The sequence below is a fragment of the Anomaloglossus baeobatrachus genome, chromosome 4, assembly GCF_048569485.1.
Source record: "Anomaloglossus baeobatrachus isolate aAnoBae1 chromosome 4, aAnoBae1.hap1, whole genome shotgun sequence".
Classification (NCBI taxonomy): domain Eukaryota; kingdom Metazoa; phylum Chordata; class Amphibia; order Anura; family Aromobatidae; genus Anomaloglossus; species Anomaloglossus baeobatrachus.
Genome location: NC_134356.1, coordinates 503,486,341 through 503,506,810, shown reverse-complemented (window position 1 = coordinate 503,506,810; position 20,470 = coordinate 503,486,341). Strand labels below are relative to the sequence as shown.

Genomic DNA, 20,470 nt, shown 5'->3' with positions numbered 1-20,470 from the left:
AATATTCACCACATTGTGATTTGCTGCTTTGTCTATTTGTTTCAATAATACATTTTCAGTGGTTTCTGTTATATTTGGTGGCTTATAACAAACCCCTATGAGGATTTTATTAGTTTTCCCTCCTTGTATTTCCACCCATAGAGACTCCACCTCTTCATTTCCCTCTTGAATATCTTCTCTTAGTCTGGGCTTTAAACTGGACTTTATATATAGACAGACTCCACCCCCTTTCCTTTTTTATGATCCCTCCTAAACAATTCATATCCTTGCAGGTTAGCCGCCCAGTCATAACTGTCATCTAACCATGTCTCAGTTATTCCTACTATGTCGTATTTTTCCTCATACATTACCAGTTCCAGTTCTTCAATCTTATTGGTCAGGCTTCTTGCATTGGTCAGCATGCAGGAAAGAAGTTTTGCTCCCCTTTTCTTAGCTTCCTTCTTAGTACCCTGTCTTGGGTCCTCTTTACGGCATATAGTATCCTTGATTAGTTTGTCCTTCTGCTGCATGTTCTTGTCTGCTGTTTTTTCTCCCATCCCCTCTTCTTCTAGTTTAAAGCCTTCCTGATGAGTGTGGCAAGCCTTCTGGCGAACATGTGTTTCCCAGGTTTTGTGAGGTGTATCCCGTCTCTTGCGAGAAGTCCATCGTAGAGGTAATTCACTCCATGGTCCAAGAATCCAAATCCTTGCTGCCGGCACCATCGTCATAGCCAGTTGTTCAAATCTAATATCCTATTCCATCTTCTGACACCATGGCCATCGACTGGGAGGATTGATGAGAAAACAACCTGTACGTTCCGTTCCTTTATTTTCATCCCCAGAATTTCAAAGTCTTCACAAATAGTTGGTAGATCATTTCTTGCCGTGTCGTTTGTTCCTACATGTATCAAGTGATATATAGAGTAGTGAGTCGCCCATAACTACTACTCTTCTTTTCTTTTTGGATGCACTACTTGTTGCTCCTGAGTGCTTTTGAGTGTCTTTTGTTTCTGCTTTTGTTGACAAAGTAACTTCTTTTGATGATACTGTGTCTTCTCCTGTAGATATGGTATCATCCTGAGCTGTGCCATTTTCGTTCTCCAGCATGAGGATTCATATTGGTTGCTAAGCTGTGTGGGTGGTGACGACCACTTGATACGCTGGCTTCTTTTGGTCACATGTGTCCACTTTTCAGCCTATGTATGTGTTCTGAAGCTTTTCTCACTTTCCATATCCTGAATGGTTGCTTCTGCCTCGTCCAAGAAGTCCTCATGTTCTTTAATTAGCTTCAAAGTTGCTATTCTTTCTTCCAGTCCCTGCACCTTTTCCTCTAAGAGGGCAACAAGTTTGCACTTTTGACAGATGAAGTTGGAGTTTTTGTGCGGCAGATCCGTAAACATGTAGCATGTGTTGCAGGTGACCATGTGGATTTTCTTCTCTTCCATATTGCTGATGTAGCGTATGACAGGCGAAAGTCGCGTGCCTGACGGCGCGCGGTTTTGCAATGTCCTCAAACAGCGAGACTCGGCAAGTCCCAGCAATCGATCAGCTTACGGCGACTCTTCTCCTCTTCCCAGAATTCACTGGAAATATGCAAATGAGCTTCCTGCTTCTCCAATCCCTGGTTTTGCGATTTTTTAGTGTTCCTTTGCTGTCCAGTGACCCACAGCGCCCGTGCATTCTACCCACCTGCCCATTTTTGCCACGCTATTTTATTTCCCCAAAGAGCTGACACTTTTTGTGGCATCCTAAAAGTGTCTGGAATATTAAGTTAGTGTTCCTTTGCTGTCCAGTGACCCACAGCACCCGTGCTTCTACCCACCTGCCCAGTTTTTGCTACGCAATTATAATTGCAAACTATGCTGCCACTGTTAGGGACATACTAAAATTGTCTGGGATACTACCTTAGTGTTCCTTTGCGGCCAATCATGGTACAGCACCTGTGCATGCTATACACCTGTCCATTTTTGCTACGCAATTCTAATTGCAAACTGTGCTGCCACTGTTAGGGGCATACTAAAATTGACTGGGATAGTCAGTGTTGGTTCTTCAGCTGTTAATAAAGGTAGACCACCTCTGCAATCTACACCACCTCTCCATTTTTGCTACCACATTTTAAGTGTCCAATCTTGTTGCTAACAAAATGAGTGTCAAAAGGACAGATGCTGGTGGAAAGGGGAACAGACGTGTTGGAAAAGGAAAAAAAGTTTGTGTCCGTGGGGTAGGTGGGAAAGCTACATTAACATCAGCTGAAGAAAGGCCATCTTCCGGCAAAAGTAAGAACTACTATTTTCCGTGAACAATCAGATGTGCTACCTTTTTTACGGAACCGAACAACTGTAACAAAGGTAGATGATGCACAAAAAAAAGAACATGCTTGAATGGATCTCAAGTGCTCCAACAAGTGGCCTCTTCTCAACCTCAGCTTCAACATACAAAAAACAACAGTCCTCTGAGTTGTCACCCCAATCACACTTGCCTTCTCCCAGCTCACAAGTCTCCACCCGCCCTGCAGAGTATGGTATAACAGAGATGGCTGAGTCTGCAGAGATGTTCAGTCACACTATATCCTGGGAATCAGAGGTCTGCTCCCAAGCTACAGTGAGTACAGAACAGGAAATGGTCTGCAGTGATGCCCAGAAGCTTTGTGAGTCAGATTCAAGCCCTGATGACCAAGTTTCTGAGCATAATGTAGACCCTAATTCCCAAACAGTAACACCTGTTGGTGGAGACAATGAGGAACATACTGATGACGATGAGACGCAGATACTTGATTGGGATGACAACTTAACTATTCAGTAAGGGCAGGAAGAGGTTAGGTCTGAGGGTGAGGGGAGTGCAAACACAACGCTTGATGATGAAATTTTAGATCCCACTTACTGTCAACCCACAGTCAGGCACTCAAGGAGGTCACCAGAGGCGGTGGAGGAGGATGCGACTGACAACGAAGTTACCTTGCGCCTTCCTGGGCAGAGTCGGAGTACTGGAAGCACGTCAACAACTGCATCCTCAGCCACAACTCTGCCTCTAAGCACAAGTCGGGGTGGCTCTGCAAGTTGTATGGGCTCTAAGCCTTGCCTAGCCTGGTCCTTTTTTTACATCGCAAAGGATCTCCCAAATCATGTGATCTGTAAGATTTGTCACCAATCTATAAGTAGAGGCTAAAACCTCGCTAGTTTGACAACTTCTTCCATGAATCGTCACATGAATAACAAGCATAAGTCCCAGTGGGAAACTCACCGTGCTACAATGCGGCCTAGCAGAGCGGGTCAACCACAGTCTGCCCCTTCAAGTGCATCCGCGCGCTCTTCATCCTCTATGACTGTGGGGACAGCTGTCACACATGTTTTTCGACGCAGACCTTCCACCTCTTTAACTGCAACAGGCAGTTTACTTGGCAGGTCATCAGTTGTTTTGGAAGAGGAAACAAGTGCTGGTGTGGAGCTCTCTCAGACATCAAGAGCACCAACTCTGGATGAAGGCAACATCATGTCTCCGCCTGCACTTTCCTCACAGACCTGCAGTTTCGCAGGGACACTCTACTCAACACCGTCTCCACACAGCAGCCAGATCTTGGTCCCTCAGATGTGGACAAATAAAAGGCCATTTCCTCTGAGCCATGACAAAGCTAAGAGGTTGACTTTCACCCTCTGTAAGCTCTTGGCTACCAAAATGCTGCCTTTCTGCCTGGTGGACACAGATGATTTTTGAGACCTTATGTCAGTTGCAGTGCCCCAGTACCAGATACCCAGTCACCACCACTTCTCCAAGAAAGGTGTGCCTGCGCTACACCAGCATGTCGCACACATCACTGCTTCCTTGAGAAACCCTGTGTGTGACAGGGTGCATTTTACCACCGATACTTGGACCAGTAAGCATGGACGGGGCGTTACATGTCGCTGACTGGACACTGGGTAACTATGGTGAGAGATGGAGAAGGGTCCGCTGAACAAGTCTTGCCGTCCCCACTACTTGTGCGTCAATCTTCTGTATGTAGAAGTTCCTCCACTGCTTCTGCCTCCTCAACCCCATCTGGGTTCTCCACCTCCGCCCCAACCCTGCCTGGTCAGGCCGCCCGCGTTGTAACTGCGCACAAGGAATCCCGCACACCTCCTTACTATGCTGGCAGCAGAGCTCAACGGTATCAGGCGGTTTTTACCTTGAAATGTCTTGGAAATAAGAGTCACACAGCTGAGGAGTTGTGGTCAGCTCTTGCGAGCAAGTTTAGTAAATGGTTGTTTCCACTCAACCTGCAGCCAGGGAAGGCCATGTGTGAAAATGCTGCAAACCTGGGTGCGGCCCTACGCCGGGGCAAGTTGACACACGTGCCTTGTATGGCTCATGTGTTGAACCTTGTTGTCCAGCAATTTTTAACCCACTATCCCAGCCTAGATGAGCTTCTGCACAGGGCACGGTCACTCTCTGCTCACTTCCGCCATTCAACCGCCGCAGCTGACCGACTTGCATCGCTCCAGAAGTCTTTCGGCCTACCGGTTCATCGCCTGAAATGCGATGTGCCGACATGCTGGAATTCAACTCTCCACATGTTGCAGCGACTGTGGCAGCACCGCCGAGCCCTGGTGCAATACATTATGACGTATAGCCTGGGCCAACGAGATGCAGAGGTGGGGCAGATCATACTGCTGGAGTGGTCTCAGATCAAGGACCTATGCACCCTTCTGCACAGTTTTGACATGGCGACGAATATGTTTAGCGCTGACAATGCCATTATCAGCATGACAATTCCAGTCATTTACATGCTGGAGCACACGCTAAACACTATTCGGAGTCAGGGGGTGGGACAAGAGGAAGGCAGTAGCCTCTCCAACATGTTTCACCACACTGGCATCATCAGGGGGCTGAGGCTAATACTCAGTATTAGCCTCAGCCCCCTGATGACGCCAGTGTGGTGAAACATGTTGGGGAGGCTACTGCCTTTTGTCTTTTAAATAGCGAACATTAGTGGTCATTTATGACTGGAATGACATAGAGATTACCTACACACATCAGTCTGAAACAGAAATTTCTCCATAAGGAATGATTGTCTATGTCATTAAAAGAAAGACCACACTTCCGGATCCAGTCCTGGCTGAGGATGCAGCATAGAGGGGAAGCTCCCGACACCCCTCTGACAAACCGACGATAAAGAACATACCCGGGCAAGTGAGAGAGCCGAGAGCAGCGCATCTGGGAGTAGGAAGCAAGCAGCTATGGAGCGGTACTTACTGAGGAGTGCTGGTGGCGGTGAGGGGCCCTGGAGGAGTGGAGATCCTGACTGGCAGCGTGGAGAAGAGTAAACTGCCATGGCGCCGACGAGCCTGATGGAGGAGGAGCCAGAGTCCCCAGTGCAAGATGTGGTAATGAAAGGCAGGAGAGGGAGAAGTGAAGGTGATGAGAGCGGGGGGTCGGGGGAGGATGGAGCAGGAGAGAAATCGCTGCAGGGGATTGAAGAGGGAGAAACACAATGGATAGAGGAAGGTGACATGGAGGAACAAGAGAGAGAAGAGGAGGAGTGCAGCAAGGAAAGGGTGCACAGAGACGCAGGAGACCGGATTGATCACTCAGACACGCAGTATAAGGTGTCTAATCATGATCAATGCCAGCAGAAGCTGCATGTCAGAAAAAGTAACACTCCTTCTAAAGTAAACAAGAAACAGCCGGCCACACCTATCTAAATCCTGTAAACAAATGGGGGAGGGTGGAAAATCCTCAGCACAGAATAAGAGAACTAAGAAAACAGCACCACCTGCAGGCCAAGACGAGCATGCACAAGAGCTTAATGTGGATTATAAAAAACTGGCTGAAGAAGTGACATCACGTCTGTCAAAAGAGATTAAAGTGGCCATTGAAACAGCCATACAAACATCCCTAGCAGCTATGCAAAAGCAGATTAGTGGCCACGCATCTAGACTGGCAGAAACAGAGCAGAGAATATTTGACTCAGAGCAGAAAATACTGGCTATGCAAGAGCAAATAGCAGCTCTAGTGAAATCTAACGATTATTTGAGAGATAAAGCGGAAGATTTAGAGAACCGATCAAGGTGCAATAATTTGCACATTGTGGGGATGCCAGAACGGTATCTTTGGGACAGCTGGATAACATATGTGAGCAGGAGTTACCTCAGGCCCTGGGCATTAAGGCTAAATTCAGAGTGGAAAGAGCGCACAGAGTGGGACCACTGAGACAACAAGAAGCGAATAGGGGAGAGGATCCAAACACAAACAAGAAAGCCCCGCTGAGAGCTAGGCAAGTGATAGTCAAATATCTTGATTATAAACATAAAGAGGAAATACTGAGGGCCTTTAGAGACAGACAGCGACCATTGCATTACCAAGGCAACAGACTGCTAATTTTTGGAGATTATTCAGCCGAAGTCTCCAGAAAGAGAAAAGAATTCAGCAAAGTATGTTCATTCCTGTATAACAAAAAAGTCAAGTGCCAACTGCTATACCCTGCCACACTGAAAGTCAGAAATCTCAATGGCTTGTTTGCATATTACAAAGACTATAAAGAAGCAGAGCGTACTCTCATGGCAGAACAGGATAAGAATCGGGCTGACGGACAAAAAAGAGGAAATAATGGAGAAGGGACCAGCAGAGGAGGATCCCCAAGAGGCCCAGGGAAAGACCCGAGAAGCTTTGAGGAGCAATCGCGGGTGGAGAGTAGAGAGGAAAGGAGATTGAGCCCAGTACAACAAAATAATTCTCGCTCGGAACACAGAGACTAACTGTTGGGAATGGTTCATGATAGCTGAACTGAATTAGATATTGCTGGTCCTGTTCTCGCACTCTTGCTCTCTTGCTTTCACTCTCTCGCTCATTTTAGGTTTCGCTTTCACGCTTACTTTCAGTTTCACTTTCAGTCTTACACCCATATTCAGTTTCACTTTCATTCTCACACTTACTTTCAGTCCCACACTCACTGTCAGTCCCACATTTTTTCCCCCTCACATATTCAGTCTCATTTTCAGTTTCACGCGTACTTTCAGTTTCACACTCACTCCCATATTCAGTTTCATTTTCAGTCCCACACTTTCAGTCCCACACCCACTTTGTCGCACATATTCAGTCTCATTTTCAGTTTCACGCTTACTTTCAGTTTAACACTCACTCCCATATTCAGTTTCACTTTCAGTCTCACACTTTCAGTCCCACACTCACTTTGTCTCACACTCTTTTTCTCTCGCATATTCAGTCTCACGCCGCTTACTTTCAGTTTCACTTCCAGATTCACTTTCACTCTCACTTTCACTCGCCTTTGTCCAGGAACGACTTCCAGGCGCAAATGAAGTGGATCTGTCTGCTCTGAGTGCTGGGACGGCCACCAGAAAGTAGAGTTAAGTTGGACTTGAAGTTCTTATAGAGGTCTTGTCGTACTGTACTATTTTCGACATATTATTTAAGGCTCGTTCATGTGACTCATGTGAATCCGGGGCTAGAACGTATACTCTAAGGGGGGTGACTAGGGAGCTCAACAGTTTGGCTAGGAAAAGGGGAAGTCATCAGCATGGCGAAAAGAGCCAAAAATTTCCCAGAAAGGAAAACGTGTTCTACAGTTACTTGTTTATTGTTATATTTGTTATACCTACAAGGTGGGGAAAAGATGTGTCAAGCCTGGGGGGCAAATTCTATACCTGGCAATAAATGTCTCGTCTCTTGTGAGTTCAGGGCCCACAGGGGAGGAAGTAGTAAGAGCAAAATACAAAGGCAAATATGGTACAAATAACTACATGGAATGTTAAAGGCTTGGTACTGTATATGGGGCAGAGGCACAAGGTAGGAAAGCGGGGACAATGATTCTAATACATAAACAGCTCAGCCATGAAGTAGTGACACACGAGGCAGACGATCAGGGACGGTGGCAACATTTAACAATCATTAGTCCAGCGGGTAAATTAAGTATCTACAATGTCTATGGTCCAAACTCCCAACAGAGCATATTTCATGATGGCATAAAGGCCAACATACTAGCAGATGGGGAGACCAACATCATAGTGGGAGGTGATTTTAACACAGTTCCAGACTCCGCTGAAGACAGGAGGAGGGTGAAGGAGAGGACAGGGGATGCGGACAGAAGGCCGGACCATAGGGAAGTAACATTAGAAGACGTGGGTTTGAAGGACATCTGGAGATTAGCTCACCCGCATGATAGAGAATATACACACTTCTCGCATCCTCATGATAGCTGGTCGCGTATTGATCAATTTTGGATTTCTCAAGGCCTAGTTTATGTGGCACAAGAACGTGTGATAGAAAACATGGTGATATCTGATCATAGTCCGGTGAGATTGGGTATCAGAGAGAAGTTCAAGAGAGGTACAGATATCATATGGAGATTTCCATCGTTTCTTCTCAGTCAAGATAATTTCCACAGGGTATTACAAGAGTGGTGGGGAGAATTCACAGAGGAAAACAAGGAACACAAAGGGAACCCAGTGCTATACTGGGAAACGGCAAAAGCGGTCTTGAGGGGTCGCCTGATTGGATATGCATATGACCAAAAGGAAAACCAATGAGAATTATAATGCCCAGAGTGAAGCAGTGTGGGTAGCATACACAAAGTATTTGGCAAATAGATCTCCCACGGCAAAAGACAGATGGTTGGAGGCGAAAAGGGGGTTCGATGAATGGGCCAAAAAAAGGAACAACTATTTTGGTCGCACAGGGAAGCAGAGCTACATAGATTTGGCAACAAGGTGGGGAGAATGTTGGCAAATTTGGTAAGGGGTAGCAGGAAAATGACAGTGATTTCCAAACTAAAAAGAAAGGGGGGGGAGGTGACCACAGATCCTAAGGAAATTAATAAATTGCTGGGAGATTTTTATAGAAAACTATATGGGCCAGGAAACAATGACATGACTGACGAGGCAGAGTGGTTAAGACAAGCGCACTTGCCTAGCTTAACAGAGGAAGATCTGAGTGACCTAAACGCAGATATCACAGTTGAGGAGGTGACTAGAACAATCGGGGAGCTTAACACCAACAAGGCACCAGGCCCCGACGGTTTTAACAGCGAATTTTATAAGGCTATGAGAGATCTGATCTCGCCGGATCTAACTGCTGTATTTAATGCATTTTTGGAAGGAGAGGAAATTCCTAACAATTCAAACGTAGCATATATCAAATTACTCCCTAAGGGAACCAAAGACCTTGATGATCCCTCTAGTTATAGACCCATATCACTTATAAACCAGGATTTAAAAATAATGTCTAAGATTATGGCTAATAGATTGGCCATGATTCTTCCAAGGATCATTACAGAGCACCAGGTAGGGTTTATTAAAGGGAGAAATGCTGTCACTAATATCCGGAAGACAATACTAGTGGTGGATGCGGTGAGATTGGAACAGATAGAGAGGGGTGCAAGACCCGCTCTAGTTACACTCGACACAGAAAAAGCGTTTGACAATGTAAATTGGAGCTGGTTGGACAAAGTACTAGAGGCCACAGGGATTGTAGGCAAAATGAGGCTTTAATTAGGGATCTTTTTTTTTTTTTTAAACATATTTTATTTGATGTCAGCAAGCACATATCATCAACAAGAGAACATGTTGTTACATTCCATAAAACGTCTCCGGATCGTACAATGCTTCTGTTACATAATTTTCTTTTTCATTGTCACAACAATTTCATCTCCATAGAATTATCTTTACAATAATTTACTCTAACTTAACAACCGAACCTATTTGTTCCCTTCAGTTGGTCCTTTGGATGCTCCCCATCTTCAGTGTCCCTAGTGTCCCTGCAATGTCTTCCACACAATACCAAGACGTGTGTTCAAATGCTTTAATTAACTGGGTGATTTTCCGTTTGTGTGAAGCTTTGTTCAATAAATGTTCTCCACTTTTTGAAGAATCTTTTAGTGGACTTCTCCTTATGTTTCTCAGAATCCAGTTTGTCGTACATCATTTTTTTTTTAAGGTATCAACTATTTCTGTATTTCTCGGAGTCTGTCTTATCAGCCAATTCCTAAGTAGGCATTTCTTGACTACAAGCAATACTGTTACTACTGTAATGTGAGCACTTGCTCTGTCAGTTTCCGTAGGGGCTTCTATACAGTGAAACAAACAGGCCTGAGGGGTGACGGGTATAACTACTTTCCAAATCCTCAATATGTACGCCACCACTTCCTCCCATACCCCCCTCACCTGTGGGCATTCCCATATGCAGTGAAACAGTTTTGCTTTATGGAGTCCGCATTTAGGGCAATGGTCCAAGAAATGCACTGGTGAGCTGCTATGTGGTATAGTAAAGGCGTATGTTGCGTTGTGTACTAGCTTAAATTGCATCTCCCTCCATTGTTCATTTATCATTACTTTCTTAACAGATTCCAACCCCCTTAGAATTTTATCATAGATGTCCGGATCGCCCAGAGCCGTCTCCCAGGTTTTAAATATTTGCTCTTTCCAGGGGCCCTGTACTTGATCTCTCAATCGCTGGTATATGATCGAAAGGGATTCATGTTCCGCTCCCTGACCAATCAATACATCAAAACTCCCCTTCTTCTCAGCCTTCCCAACCTCTTTTACCACTGATGTGTAATGTGTTGTTATTTGTAAATATTGTAGGTAATGGTGATTTTCCATGTTAAATTTTTCCGATACCTCCGTCCAGCTCAGAACTCTCCCCTCCTCTGTTTTCAGTAAATCACCCAACCTCCGTATCCCCCGCTGCTTCCATCCTTAAAATAATTTGTTTTGAGACCCTTGAGTAAAATTTGGATCCTCCCACAACAGGGTAAATTTTGAAAGACAATAAGGGAGTCTATACAGTTTTCTCAGTGCTCTCCAGGCCCCCACCGTGTCCTTTATTAAACAGCTCTGTTTCACGTACGTTGGTATTTTATCTAGCTTCATATGTAATACCGCTACCAAGTTAAAAGGGCTTGTTAGCTCCCTCTCCAGCTGAACGTTAGAAAAGAAGCTTGTCCCATTGATCCAGTCTTTTATATGTCTGGCAAGTGCCGCTAAGTTGTACAATCTAATCATGGGCATTTGTACCCCTCCATCTTTTTTCTGTAGACACAGCTTTGAGTAGGATACTCTTGGGCGGGATTTGCACGCTGCGACATCGGTAACAATGTGTTACCGATGCTGCAGAGATAATCCCGCCCCCGTCGCACGTGCAATATCTAGTGAAAGCTGCCGTAGCGATTATTATCGCTACGGCAGTTTCACACGCACATACCTGCCGTGCGACGTCCCTCTGGCCGGCGACCCGCCTCCTTCCTAAGGGGGCGGGTCGTGCGGCGTCACAGCGACGTCACACGGCAGGCGGCCAATTGAAGTGGAGGGGCGAAGATGAGCAGGATGTAAACATCCCGCCCACCTCCGTCCTTCTCATTGCAGCCGGCGGCAGGTAAGGTGAAGTTCCTTGCTCCTGCGGCTTCACACGCTGCCGCAGGAGCGAGGAACAACATCGCACCTGTCGCTGCACCGCATTATGGAAATGTCGGAGGCTGCAGTGATGATACGATAACGACGCTTTTGCGCTCGTTCATCGTATCAAATAGGTTTTACACGTTGTGATATCGACTGCGACGCCGGATGTGCGTCACTTTTGATTTGACCCCACCGACATCGCACGTGCAATGTTGCAACGTGCAAAGCCGCCCTTGGTCTCTTTCCCTGCCATAAAAATTTTACAAACGCTTTTTGCAACTTGTTGGTATCGGTGTGTTTCAGCAGTAAGGGAATAGTTTGTAGAGGATAGAGCAAGCGGGAGAAGCTGATCATCTTTATCAGATGTGCTCTGCGAAACAGGGACAGGAATTTTTCCACCTGTCTAGCTCTTTAGTTATTTTTTCAATTAGGTGTGGATAGTTAAGTCTATATAATGACATTGAGTCTCTGCCTATTTTAATTCCTAAATAAGTGATGTAGTGCGGGGCTATGGCTACTTCTATTCCCTCACCTTGCCTATTTCCCAGGGGTGTCAAATATAGAATCTGACTTTTACTGATATTTATCCTGTAGCCTGAAAAGGAGCCAAAGTATGTCAGTTTGTCTATTACGTTCTTCAGATGGTTGTCTGGGTCTGACATAAATAAAAGCATATCGTCTGCAAAGCAGGTTAGTTTTATCTCACTATTCCCCACCTTGATTCCTGAGAAATCTTCTGATTTTATTAAGTATTGGGCTAGTGGTTCAAGGGCCAAGTCAAACAGAAGAGGGGACAGGGGGCACCCCTGCCTAGTCCCCTTCTGTAGCTGAAAAGATTTTGACAGAAAGCCCATTGGGGAAATTCTAGCTTCAGGCGTAGCGTAAAGTGCCTCCATATAGTTCCGAAAAGCACCCATTATGCCAAATTTATCTAATACTAGCCCTAACCAATGCCAATTTACATTGTCAAAGGCCTTTTCCGCGTCTAAGGCCAATAACGCAGGGTTCCCCTTTATCAGGCCCGGTCTTTTTGTTCCATCTAGTACCGCCAACACTGTGCGAATGTTGAATACTGCTGACCTATTTTTAACGAACCCCACTTGATGTGGTCCTACTATCGATGGGAGGATCAATGCTAGCCGGTCTGCCAGGATTTGAGAGATTATTTTAATGTCTTGATTTATCAGCGATATGGGCCTGTATGATGAAGGGTCCGAGGGGTCTTTTCCTTGTTTGTGTATTACCTTTATATACGCCATATGCCCAGACTGTAGTAGAATTTTATTTTGGAGAGTGTAGTTGAAAACTTTTACTAAAGTGGACATAACATCTTCCTGTAGTATTTTATAAAATTCCCCCGTCATTCCATCGGGCCTGGGGCCTTGTTATTTTTAAGGTTTTTCACAACTGTTCTCACTTCCTCCTCGTTTATTGGGGCATTTAACATTTCCCTGTCCGATTCCGTAATTGTGGGTAATGACAGATTGTTAAGGAAGATGCCTCCTTCTGTGTCATTTGCTGGCCCTTGTTCATATAGTTTTTTGTAGAATTCTCCAAATATGTCATTGACTTTCTTTGGGTCTTTGTGGCTAGCCCCAGATGGGTCCCTCAAATGAGTTATGGATGTTAAAAGAGTTATTCCCTTTGCCATTCGTGCCAGAAGCGAACCTGCCTTGTTACCGAATCTAAAATAATGTGATGCAATTCTCTGGCCCCTCATCCTCTCTGCCCTGTCCACCCACAAGTCAAATTCTGCTTTCTCTTTTATCCACTTGTTCCTATTACCAATAGATGGATTATTAGTGTAGTTTGTGTATGCTTCCCTGGTCCTTCTGCTGGCTTCAGTGTATGCTTTAGTTGTTTTGTTTCGCAATGCTTTCACATATCCCATTATTCTTCCCCTTATTACTGCCTTAGCTGCGTCCCAGTATAAATGGGAGTTCTCCTCATGCGCCTTATTATCCCATGTATATTCCTGCCACCACATTTTCACCAGTTTTTGGAAGTTCTCGTCTTGGGCTAAGTGTGAAGGGAATCTCCACAGTATGTCTGTTCCCTTGGGATAGGTTTCTTCTAAGTCTAGGAGTAATGGGGCGTGATCTGATATCACCAGATCTTGTATGTCGATCCTCCTCATTTTGTTGAGTAGACCCTGTGTTAGTAGAAAATAGTCTATTCTAGACCATGTGTTATGGACGTGGGAGAAATGAGTGTACTCTCGGTCTGCCGGGTGTGAGTTTCGCCAAGCATCTACTACGCTAGTATGTTCTGTGAATAGATTCAGCACCCTGTCATGTGTCCTGGCTACCATGCGTTTGTGTCCTGTGCCCGATCTATCTCCTCTGATGTTCATCACCGTATTAAGATCCCCTCCTATTATTATGTTCCTCTCAGGGTCCTCCAAAACCTGCCTCTCCAACTCCAGGAAGAAAATCTTATTACTCTCATTTGGTGCATATACATTATAGATTTTGAGTCGTCCACATGGGGTATCAAGCAAAGCTTTTTGTATTCTCCCATCTCCATCATTTTCCTGTGTTATTACCTTACAATTTGCCTGCTTATGGAGTAGTATTAACACACCTGCTTTATTATTTTGGGCTGAGGATCCCATCACTTCTCCCACCCACATTTTGCCCATTCTGGTGAAATCCTGATTTTTCAAATGGGTCTCCTGAAGTAGGGCAATGTCTACTTTAAGCTTCTTTAAGTGCCTCAATATCATTTGTCTTTTGTGTGGCAACTGCAGGCCTTTAACGTTCCATGACACAATTCGCATCCTTATATATTACTTGAAATCTTACTTCTTATCCTATCTTAACTAAAACCTTCTTAAAACCTGTCTACCGCGTCTCTCTCTGGTGGTGCAAAAAAAAAAAAAGTCAATTAAACCAAGAAAATAACACCGCTATCCTATATCCTTCGTAGGAAAACACAGTTGCGGACTTCACTTTTTTCCCGCATGTATGTAGGGACTCCTACTGATCCCTCTTTCACTCCTCAAAATATGTTCGCTTTCTTGAGCTTCCACACTTCACTTAAAGAGCTGTAGGGGGAAAAAGCGCAATAGGGTCTTACCCGGTATGAGGGTAGAGAGACAGAAAGAGGTACACTCACCTGGTAGGGTTGTGAAAGTCACAACTCCTTATGATCGCATGTGAGTGCCTTTTTGTGGTTTAGCAGCGGCCCCGGAATGCAGTATATAAAATATAGGTCAGGTAAAAGGAAAACCGGTTTAAATGCCGCGCTAAAAACCACTGATGTTGTAGATGAAAAAGATTTCCTTTATTTCATAACTCTACGCGTTTCAGAGACATCTCCGTCTCCTTCCTCAGGAAAATAAATCATATTACAAAAAAGGGGCAACAGAGCCTATATAAAGGAAGACCAGTAGCCACATATGCATTTGAAAAGTGAACAGCCCATATGACTCAGAGCCGATGACTCAGCGCCGCATGGAGAAGAGAAAAAAAAAAAAAAAAAAGGGGAAAGCACACATTAAATCAGCACAAATGAACCGAAGGAATTACCGTGAAATAACATGAACATCTCAAGGAGAAAATTAGTGGATCAGTGAAGGATCAATAAAAAACATACAAATAATAATTATTGCGTGTTATTTAATAAAAGAGTATAAAAAGAAAAAAGTGGGGACGAGGGTAAAAGAAAAGCAGATGGTGTGCGAACCCAGAAAGTGTAGGTGATAGCACGGGGGCCAAACCTCTACACTAAACAGGAATATGGTTACTGTGGATTTGTACTTGGGGAAAGTGAACATAAATAATATGTGGAACAGGCACAAGGTGGTGGGATTAAAATACATAGAAAGTGCATATTTGCTAAAATAAATCTCTCTTATGTGTCTTTTGAATATATAAAAACGGCATATTTACATGTGAGAGGGACAGGAAGAGAAAAAAAAAACAAAACAAAAAAAAAACAAAAAAAAAAACCATGGAATACTATAGAGTAAAATCTACAGTGATTCAAATGAAGGTGTTGGGGATGTGTAGACAATAAGCTGGAGGAAAGAGAAAGGAATAGATAAAAACGCAATAGAAGCATATGGTAAAAACATAAATAAATGCAGGGCTGTCATGATATTAAAATTATATATAATATTATAGGTTGATATAAAATGGTATAAAAGACAATGAGTGTTAATGAAACAACACATAAATGAAGAGGGGGGTTTTAAAAAGGGAAAAATATATAAAAATATATACATAAAAATATATACAAATATATACAATGTAGAGTGTAGAGGTTTGGCCCCCGTGCTATCACCTACACTTTCTGGGTTCGCACACCATCTGCTTTTCTTTTACCCTCGTCCCCACTTTTTTCTTTTTATACTCTTTTATTAAATAACACGCAATAATTATTATTTGTATGTTTTTTATTGATCCTTCACTGATCCACTAATTTTCTCCTTGAGATGTTCATGTTATTTCACGGTAATTCCTTCGGTTCATTTGTGCTGATTTAATGTGTGCTTTCCCCTTTTTTTTTTTTTTTTTCTCTTCTCCATGCGGCGCTGAGTCATCGGCTCTGAGTCATATGGGCTGTTCACTTTTCAAATGCATATGTGGCTACTGGTCTTCCTTTATATAGGCTCTGTTGCCCCTTTTTTGTAATATGATTTATTTTCCTGAGGAAGGAGACGGAGATGTCTCTGAAACGCGTAGAGTTATGAAATAAAGGAAATCTTTTTCATCTACAACATCAGTGGTTTTTAGCGCGGCATTTAAACCGGTTTTCCTTTTACCTGACCTATATTTTATACACTTCACTTAAAGGCATGCTAAACATAGCTTCAGAAATATATACAAGTATCCCCAAGCCCTGAGGACTGAAAGTAGGTTGAACCTCGACCCAGTATATAGAGGCTCATTCCCAGGAGAGATGAAGGAAAAGAAAAGAAAGAAAAAGGAAACAAGAGGAAGAAAGGAGGGAAGAATGGAGGAGGGGTCCAGAGGATGGTTATGGGAAGGAGAAGGGTCGTAAATGGGGAGAGGTGTAAATGGGATGGGGGAGTTGATTGGGACGGGTGGGGTGGGAGGTAGTTTGTGGGTGGGAGAAAGTGTGTAGTCAGGGGGAGGGGGGAGGGGCAGGAGAGGGTTTGCTTGTGGGTGGCAAAGGGGGTGTGGGCGGTAGGGGGTGGAAAGTAGTTTGTGGGTGGGGGAGTGTAGTTGGAGGGAGTGGGAGGGAAGTGTGGGTATGGGGGTAGAGGGAGGCAGTTATGTGTTGGAGGGGGGTGCGTTTGAGTGATGGGATAATAACGGGGTTGGGCAAGACAGGGAAAGAAGAAGGACAGAGGAAGAAAGAAAAAGAGGAGAAGAAAAAAAAAAAAGAAAGGGAAAAGCGGGGGTATGGAGAGGGACTGTGGGTTTCTGGGTTATGTTAGAGTTAACGCTTTCAGGCCCACATCATGAACTCCAGACCCCCATACAAATCCCCCTCCCCCATCGCTCCTTTACAAACAGCATCAATACTCCACATTAATCATCAGCAATTTTGCCCCTGTATGGGCTATTTTATGTCCTCACCCCCTCTGGGGAGTAGCATCCCCACTCTTCGCCAGAGGCGACGCTTTTGCAAAAGTCTTGTCCACATAGCTTCTTGCCTGATCAGGGGCCATGAATGTCTCTGTACCTCCTCCTGGAGCAAAGATTTTAAGGATGGCCGGGAATTGCAAAGCAAATTTTATCTTCTTTTTGAAAAGCTCTGTGCAGACATCACTGAAGGCTCTTCTTTTCTTTGTGACCTCCGCCGAATAGTCACTGAATATCAGAATCTTATGTCCTCTTACCACCGTGGGGGATGTCTTCTTCCGAAATGCTTGTAAGATGTTAGTTTTATCCACAAAGTTCAAATATCTGACAATCACTGGTCTGGGTCTTGGAGGTGTGTTTGCAGTTGTGTGCTGGGCTGGGGGTCCCACTCTGTGTGCCCTTTCAGCCTTGAGTGTATCAGCAATCCCCAGAGCGTGAGGTATGTCCTCCATGCATATCCCCATTAGCTGGTGAGGGGTGATAGTTTCTGGGAGCCCGATGATTCTTAAGTTGTTTCGTCTGGAGCGATTCTCGAGATCATCAATTTTATATATAAATATATATTTATTGCACTGCCAGAGTGTATCCGTGCATGCCGGACTTTTCCCCAGTAGAGCTGGATCACCTGGTTTCCTCCTCTTCGATTTCTGACACTCCGTGCTCCTGGTGGTAAGCTGGACGTTGATTTATACTTTATTACCTATAAGTCGAAATTTTATGAATGGACATTATCATGGCTAATAGGGAAGCCAAAGCTGCCTCTGTGTTTGATGAAAGTGTTAATCCTCAATCATCATCAGGCTCCATGTTATCAGATATGCGTGAGCTGGAAAAATTATTGTTTATAGAAAATAAAACGTTGTGGGATTGTACAATCCTAAACAAGTACATCTCAAAGGATATGATTCCGAGAGGCCTTCGCATTAAAAAATCACCTACCACGATTTTTTGTTCTGCCTTTCAAGAGGAATGGAATAAAATTCTTAGTACCTGTTCATTGAACCTGATGCGACTCATTGTTAAGTATGAGGAACTCAAACTAACAGAACTTCAAAAGGACATTTCCACATTGAAGCAGAGTGTTGTCTCACAATATAACAAACTGGAAATTGATACTGCCATGGAACGAATTAATAAATCAGTTTCAAATTTGGATGACAACATTATGTTTTTAAAAAAGAAAAAGTTCCAAAGGGACCTCAATGACTATGCTACAAATAAAATTTATGATTGGCATGAGGATATTTTCTATAACAGGACACCAAAATCCATTCTCAAGAAGAAAAAATTTAATCGTGTTTCACGTGTAAGTTTCAGTTCTTCTGAGGCAGAAATGTCTGATGGACATAATGTGGACACAGATAATGTTTCCAACAATTCCTCCTTCAATGAATTGCCCAGGACTTTTGTACCTTCTAAATCAAAAAACGGAGGAGGGGGAGGAAACATCGGAGGAACCTACAATGTTATAACAAGAGGCAAGAAGCACAATTACCGCTAAATCAGAACAGTGTTCTTAATTTGTCATCGTGTCTTTTATCGGATGACCATATTGAACTCCTATCACGAGGTATGAACTTTGTTCCTGCACGGGACTTTAATTTATTTTCAACATTACTGGATATCAACAGATTAATGAGAATTCTTACTGTCAAAAAACATTTTTTTCATGATGATGTTGGAAAGGATTTTTTTAATGTGAATAATCCTGTGAGTATTAACCCTTATCATTCTTATGACTTTTCAGAACAATGTGCAGTGTTGTGCTTGGAGGATTTGAATGTGAATACTGCTTATGATAACGCCATTGATCAAGCTACCCAGTTTTTCCCAAAAAACCCTGCATTTTATCCAATAAATTCACGGGTTGAATGCATGGATAGATTTCAGGACCTGATTGAACAGGATTTAAAAAAGCTGCATGACAGTGTTCACACTCTACCTGCCAGGCACAATTTGTCTTTTAAATTAAGAAAAGCACTGCAGGATCTTGAAACAATGACTGACATTGTAATTAGAATGTCAGACAAGGTTGGGGTTGTTGTAGTAATGGATTCACTGGCCTATTGTACCCAGGTTGAATCCATGCTCAACGACCCCACTGTATACAAAAAATTAGATTTTGATCCCACTGAGAAATTTTCTGCATTGATTGTTCGATTGATTGATGAAGGTGTACATTTGAATTATATTACTGAGAAACAAAAGGATTATTTCATTGTACAACATCCTGTTACCCCGACGTTGCACGCTTTACCCAAGACACACAAGGGAATATCACCTCCCCCAATGAGACCAATAGTCTCAGGTATCGGCTCTTCTAATGAACATATGAGTGAATGGCTGGATTCAATACTGCAGCCTTTAACCCATAGAACTCCAGGGTACATCAAAGATAGTATTGACATTCTTGATCAGTTATCTAACAATATTTGGCAAACAGGTTTTAGTTGGCTTAGTTGCGATGTTATATCACTTTATACTACTATTCCTTTATCTGTAGCTATACAAGCTTTGATTTTTCATTTGAACAAATATAGCTCCTATTCTCCAGCGTTTCAAAATTATATTGTACAAGTTGCGCAATTTTTGATGGAGCATAATTTTTTTGTGTTCAACAAACAGTTTTATTTACAGTACCACGGAGTTTCTATGGGTGCTAAATTTTCGCCTTCAATTGCGAATTTGGTTATGGCTCATTGGGAGGAAAAATATTTGTATGATATTAATAACCCTTACTGTAAATTCATCCACTGGTACGGTAGATTTATTGATGACCAGTTATTCATTTGGAATGGTCCCACCTTATTAATTCCGGAGTTCATGAATTATTTAAACAATAATCAATTCAATTTAAAATTTACCCATTTTTGTAACAGTAATAAAATTAATTTTTTGGATTTGACTTTTACAGGCATGCCTAATCAGATTATATCTACTTGTATTTATCGTAAACCATTGGCTGGAAATACAATTTTACACGCTATGAGTAGTCATCCCAATCATACAATCACAGCTGTACCAGTGGGTGAATTTACTAGGGTTTTGCGTAATTGCAGTGAGCATTCTGCATATAATAATGAAGTCAGGTCAGCTGAATCCAGATTAAATGCAAGGGGTTATCCATCTTGGACACTTCAGAGAGCACGCAAGATAGTAGATAACAAAAAACGTGATCAATTGATAGATTTTTCAAATAAAAACTCTGAATGTAAAAATAATAATAATAAGAATAATACGAAATTGCATAATAAAATAGTGCTTTCTTTACAATACAGCACACAATTTAATCACATTAAAAACATCATTAAACGGTATTTACCCGTTTTAAATGAGGATCCTGTTCTTGCAACCATACTGCAATCTGGTTGCAGTGTGGTTGCTAAAAAAGCACCTTCACTGGGCAACATTCTTTCACCTAGTTGTTTTGTAAAAAATAAACCTGTTTCCACATGGCTTGAACACAAGGGATTTTTTAAGTGTGGCACTTCTCGTTGCCGCACATGTGAATTTGCTTTACCTTGTAGCTCATTTTCAAATGCTGGTGAGACTGCCA

The 20,470-nt window shown here is 43.2% G+C and overlaps 1 protein-coding gene across 1 annotated transcript in view; it reads left to right on the top strand.

Annotated features, from left to right (window-relative positions):
- FAM227B (family with sequence similarity 227 member B) overlaps positions 1-20,470 on the top strand; it is a 756,766-nt gene that overhangs the window by 626,673 nt on the left and 109,623 nt on the right. The gene's annotated exons all lie outside the window — the stretch shown is intronic.